The sequence below is a fragment of the Cryptomeria japonica genome, chromosome 3, assembly GCF_030272615.1.
Source record: "Cryptomeria japonica chromosome 3, Sugi_1.0, whole genome shotgun sequence".
NCBI classification, from domain to species: domain Eukaryota; kingdom Viridiplantae; phylum Streptophyta; class Pinopsida; order Cupressales; family Cupressaceae; genus Cryptomeria; species Cryptomeria japonica.
In genome coordinates, this window is record NC_081407.1 from 370,051,789 (window position 1) to 370,058,873 (window position 7,085).

Sequence of the window (7,085 nt, forward strand, 5' to 3'; positions counted from 1 at the left end):
TGCTAGTAGCCATTATAGCTAACTTTGTGCACCCATAGATTCTAAACGGCACATCACATATTGATGATTTTTTTGTTGTTGTCTCAACATACGACTTAATTGTTTATAGCTATTGTTTTGGCTTTTGAGTAGTAACGATGCACATTGTGGGATCCGTGATGCACGCAAGGGTCAAAAAGTACACATTTCAAAGTGACACCCTATACCTACTTAAAGATGCCCCAATAACCATATACTTAAATTTGTCAATACTTATGCACAAATGCCCCTGTAGTCGTGTGCTATGGGTACCAATAAAGGAGCACAGATGGACCAATTATATTCCAAAAATGGTAAAAAAATTGGCAGCTATTAGGGGAAAGTACCCAGTAGTTGTGCACCCTAACTTCGCACTTCTCAAAATCCTACTTGGAAATTTCAAATCACTCTGATTTTTTTTACAGCAACTTACTTGGCAAGTCCCCTGCTTATAACTAAGGTTTCGGGGCCACATCAGCATGCTTTTTGCCAAGGTGTCCAAAACAACCCCCAAAAAAAGTGAGACCAATAGGCGTGCAAAAGAGATCCCAATAGTTGTGCAGCTGACATGACATCACCTGATTGGTTACTTTTTACAATATTAGTACATTTCTTAGCAACTATTGGTACATTTCCTAGCAACTGTTGGTACATTTCCTAACAAAAATTGATATTTTTTGTTTCAAACAATAGGTTTTATTTGTTCAATTTTTGGAACAAAAGGTATCAACAACCCTCACAACAATTGGTACATGCTCAACTACTGGGTCCTTTCCCCTAGTACATATGAAATTTATTAATGAATTTTTTAATAACTTTTTTGGGGGATTTAGTAATTGAGAGGTTGGGTTTGCAAGAAGTGAACGGTTATTGAAACACAAACCCAATACTCTTCCCCTATACACCAAAGTAGCATTGTCTATGAAACCGATAGAATGCACCAACCCCATAATATATTTTATAAATTAATCTTATAAACACATCATGAAATCTCATAAAACATGCTATAAAATCGATACATTCATTCTATGGACCCCATAGCCAAAATCCACCAAACCCCATCCACCCTAAACTAACATCACAAACTGTCAATCCTCCAATAAGAAAAATCGCCACCAATAATATGGATGTAATTGGGTAACCCTGCTATCCTGTACCACCAGACAAGAATATCCCGCACTCTATGTCTCTGCATTTATGAAAAGAATTTAGGTTAGCTTTTGCTTTCAATCAGTCAAGAAAGAAATGATATTTGCCTAAGCTGTACATTTCCAAAGAACAAGACTGAGTATCTAAACATCATTGTCATCTGAATTGGGACTGGGTAATTTCATTTTGCTTGCCAAGAAATATAGGTTGGTGTACCACACACATCGCAATAGAATAGAATAGAATAGAACAGATAAAATTTGAATAATGGGAAGGAAAAACCGCATTTCAAGCTATAAGTAGGTATTCAAAGAAGCGGCTTGTATGGAGAGGGAGGGCCAAGCTTTGAGTGCTATGAGTTGTTGTTGGTTGTCTATCTGTACACGAACAAACGGCCATTTTTCCCTTGAAGGAAAGGTACAGATCTACACCAAAACATTCACGTGTAATCCAAGGCAAAAGGTCAGAATTAAAACAAATATCTCGCATGAATTTAATAAGAAAAAGACAGTGAACCAGCGGCTAGTTTTTCTGGGACCATGATCTGGAGCAGAGCAGCGACATTAAAGACAGAGCAAAAGCATTTAGTTATTGTAGAGAAGACAACATGCCCCACTACAATAACTATATATGTATGAGGTATAAGCATCAATATAGTATGTTTTTATCAAGTTAAACATCATTATAGTATGTTAATATGAATTTTAAAGAAATATAATTGAATTTAGGGAAAGAACATTAATAATCATTATAGTTTCAATAATTATATATTATTTGTGCATTCAATCTTTCATTTATTAATTTTAAAGGAACCAAAAAAATGATAAGTAAAAGCTCATTAATAAATTTTACATGTACCAATAGCCACTCACTTTTTAGCTTTTTTGGTGACTACTAGATCATTTGTCCATAAGTATTGACAATTTTAAGTGCATGATTATTGGAGCATCTTTAAGTAGGCATCAAGCGACACTTTGAAATGTGTACTTTTAGACCCTTGCATGCATAACGGATCCCACAACATGCATCATTACTACACAAAAGCTGGAACAATAGCTACAAGCAATTAAGTCACATACATAGAACAAAAATTTTTTTTGTCAAAATCTGATGTACTATTTAGAATTTGTGGGTTCATGAAGTTAGCTATAACAGCTACTAGTACGCTTCCACTGGTAGGGAAAAAGATTTACTAATAGAATTGATGTGAAACGAGCATTTTCGGAAGAAAACTGTGTTGAATTTTTGTATTCATGTATTTTAGGTTACATTTTGTGATCCATCGTTGGATTTATCTCTCATCAAATTCGTCAATGTTTGTCCTCAACCTGATAATAGATCACAAATGCTTCAACAGAAAATAAATTGACAAGATTTTCTTCTAGAAATGGATGTATTCATTGTAATGGGCTATAAAAGTTTATGTTTTTAATTGTGTGGGTATTTGTAATAATGTGATTTATTAATAAAATACATTATTTTTTATTAAGGCAAAAACAGGTTTTGAAGGGCCCTAAAACCCTTTAATAGAAAAGCAGATAGAAGTCTAGACTTAACAAGGCATTAAGCCTAAGAAGACCTCAAGAACCAACTAGCCCCATAGAAAAACAAAAAGCAACATTTCATCAAAGGGGCATTAGCAAAACAAACCAAAATTACAAAACTATATACCAATAGATAAAACCGGACACAGAATCACCAGTAGAACCAGAACCAACACGGAGACAACAGAAAACCAGCATTACTCTAGCTGCTTCATAGACTGTTCCATCTCTTTTTTGATCTCAATCATAGTGTTGGTGATCTTCTTAAGCTTCTAAAAGTCGAGAGGAGGTCTCTCTGCCTTTCTCTTCAAATTGCCTCTTGTCCTTTTACTTAGGATTGTGGATATGTCCTATTCATTATTGATTTCCACATCCACCACATCTTTCAATTGGAACTACTCTTTAAGGCTGCAAATCATGTTCTTGAAGCTTTCCACTGTGGCACCAATTACACCATGACTAGTCTTAACAACAACTTTAATGGACTCCTTAATTTTTGCAATTTGCTCTTCCTAAGTAGCCATCCCAACTTCATAGTCTTTTTTGAAGTTATCAAAAGCTTCCATTGTGGTCTTAAGGCAATTTACGACATAGGGCTTCTCCTTGTCAGACCAGGGGCTATTCTTTGTGGGAACCTGCACATTATCCATTTTCTTAATCTTATCTTTAACTATCTCTAGGTTGCTGATGTCGGCTTTGTTTCAACTAGATATCCTTTATCTCATGGAAACTTAAAGATCTTGAAGGTATCGACTGCCCCATCTCTAGCTAAGGCCAAGACATCAGTCACAGCCTCCTTCTCAGAATTGAGCAAATGTGAGGGATCAACGATACTTAGAAAGGGCTAACATCTCTCCATGTTTTGGTCAGGACAAGATTCACTGGAATCCAAGGGGGAGGGAAGCTCACCCTGGCTCTAAAGGTTATCAACCAAAATGCCAACATTCTTAGCACCCAATTGAAGATTCCGGATAAGGGAAGGGGAGCTGGAACTACAACATTTTTTAGATTTAGGGCTTTTGGTAGAAATGGCTTTCCCTTTAGATTTAGGGGGTGACACAGTGGGAGAAAGGTCATCATCATCAGTCTCGGTGTGGTAATCGTCCTTCAAGGACTAAGAGTCATCTGAGTCGATATTAACCTCAAGGGGGGAGGAAGACACAGACGACAAAGATTTAACATATTCAAAAATAAGAAGGATCAAACCTTCATGCAAGACAAGGTTTTTAACAGAATCCTTCTTATGTTCAGCGATACTAGCATTCAGTGAGAACGCAAGAATGAAGGGAAAAGAAATTATCACCTTATGCCGAAAGTGGTTTAGGAGTGCAAAATGATAAGCAAAAGCTCTGGTATACCTCCCGACGAGAGTAACATACTCCATAAGTTTACCTTCAGTGCATCACCCCAAATGGTCTTAATCTTCATAGTATTATAGCTAGTTGTCTCCTCTCTTACCAGGCCTTTCTTCTACTTCCCCTCTTTCAAGAAAAGCCTAACTGCCTTATCAAAGAATTTTATGTATTTGTAAAACTTTGCCTTGTCGGTTGAGAGACTAGTGACAACTGCAATGAGGTCCTCATTCACTGCAATTTCCCTTCCAAGAAGGGTAACCGACCCCTTATTGTAATTTCTAACAAACCCTCTTGTCACCTTAGCTTTAGCCCCATGCAATTTTTCAATGGAGGTGGTGAAACCATCTTTCTCCAAGATTCTCTATATAGTTTTATTGTTTTTCAACATAGTACAGTCCATAGGCTCCACACGTTTTAGATCCCCACTCATTTGTTAACCGCCATTGTACCCAAAAAGAAGTTTGCAAATGGTTGAAGCACAAGAGTTTTTCAAACAAGAAATGGCCCCAAACTAAGAATGAATGCAATAAGAATACAATCACATCCAAAAAACATGTGAGGAGAAGGCTCTGGAATAGTAATAAATGCAGAATGCCCATGATTTATCCCTCGCACAACACTCACAACTAATACTCATTATAAAATGAGTTATGTCCAAATTAGAAATAATCACTGCACATTAACTTCTCAACTGGTTAGGCTATCCAGCCTTATTAGCCCCCTTGCTACATCATCCAAATGGTCCCCTTTTCGCCAAATAATTTTGTCATGGGCTTTAACTCCAAGGTTGTCAAAATGGTCCGCAACTTTATTACTTTCCCTATAAGTATGGGAAATTCGACACTTGTCAAAAGAGTCAATAATTTTATGAGATAATCTAATCCAATTAGCAATATTCCATGAAGGATTCACTTATTTTTTGAGGCACAAAATTATATTTTTGGAGTCCCTTCAATCCACACCTTAGTGAAATTTATCTATTTAGCAATTTAAAGGACCCAATAGACTCCAATGACTTCAGCAATGTGGTTTGTTTGGCAACCCAAGGGGAGCGCGACAACAGAAATAAAATTGCCACTACTATCCCTAATCACTCGCCCACACCTAGTAGGACCCGAGTTACCCTTCACTGCCCCTTTTGCATAAATTGTCAGTATTAAGGATCTTATTTTGGAGAAGAATCCATGTAAAGATATTCACCTTTGGGATAAGGTTTTTAATCCAGGCCTTGGCCCAAATTGGGCTTGAGGAGTTATGATTCTAAGAGAAAATAGCAAAGGCAGAAGAAACCGAATACAAACCAGAAGGATCATCTTTCCACACCATCAGATCATCTGAATGGTTCACACAAACTGAATTCAGGAGAATTTGAAGAGAGTGTAACTCGAAACCAATCTAACTCAGATTAACCCAACAACCATTCCTCCAATAATACACAACAATGTGACCAAATCTTCTAATACACTCTTCTCTAAAGGGGTTGAATGAAGAATTGAGATAAAGAGGCTCATTTCCAATCCAAAGATCTTCCCAAAAATTGATGCTAGTGTTGGCAATATGTTGGATTTGGTTAAGTGTTGTCATTGATGTCAACATTGTATCCCGGTTTGAGGCTATCTCGGTTGGACCTATCCTGGTTAGTCTTGGTGATCATCTTGGTTTTGGCTATGATTCTGATCTGGTATGATCAGATCTCTGGAATCGGCTTTGGATACTTACTCTAGATGGTTATTTGTTTGCCATATTTTGTTGATTCATATTTTGGTTCTCTGGTAACTATCACTTATGTTCCTAGTTGGTATTTCCCGGTACCGGTTATATTTATTGGTAAGAGATATTTGGTGTTTTGGTCAGACGATTTTGGTCCGGTTTATGGAATAGGTTTCTATCCTGCTAAAGGTGCTTCTTGATCATATTCCGAGTGTTTGGTGACTTTGCATTGGTTGTTGTGTTGTTATGGTGGTCCTATTAAGATCCGGTTAGACTTTATGTGTTACTTCACTAAGGGTTTCTACCAGTTGGTGAAGCATGTTGGATTTTGGTCCAAGCGGAATTTCCGGCAAATGGAATTGTTTGGTTACTTGATTTAGGTCCATGCTATGTAATGTAAATCATAATATTGGTCCGGTGACATCGTGTAATGTAATTTTTGAAATTATAGTTTAATGGATTTAGGGTTTAGCCGACCTTGTCAATAAGGTTGATGATATGTATTTATAGGTGACTTATTCATGTAATTTGCATATCGATACATGGATGGGATCGATGGTTATGTCTGCATTATCAGAGGAAGGTTTATGTGCGAACAAGTGATATATCATTCGGTGAAGGTTTTTGTATTGTAGGGCAGACATCTCTGCTTAACTAGAACTGTATCAAGCATTAGGAGATGCTACTTTCATAGTTCATTCTTTCCAAATTATAGTCTGATATTTTTGTAAGTCAGTGAGACTTATTTTTGTGATGAGCAATGAGCTCTAGGCGGTTGGCCTAATTGCAAGTGCAATCCCCATTGTAATTTCACATATTGTTGCAGAAGTATTATCTGATTGTGGGTAGGGTTTCCCACTGTGGTTTTTCCCTTTACTGGGTTTTCCACGTCAAAATAGTGGTGTTGTGTGTATTATGCTTTCATGTTCTATCAGTCATTATGTTGGTTTCTTTGTGCTCCAGTTTAATGGTTTTGATATGCATTAGTTCTGATTTATGATGGTAAACTGATTCACCCCCCCTCTCTCTCAGTTTACTCTCGGGATCAGATTTGTCTAATAGCTAGAACCATTACCTAGCTTCCAATCAACACCTTTTGTAGTAAGACTTCTAACCTTGATGATGTTTGTAGTACCCCTGCCCTAATCAAATTTTAAATTCCGGTTTGACCTTCGTTGATTTACCATGATGAAATGTTATAGTCAGATATTATGATTATTGTGCGTACCTGTAAATGTGGTTTTCACATCGATTCTTATGTAAGTTTATTTGTTCTTCTAATTCATGTTATTAATCTCGAGTTAACACT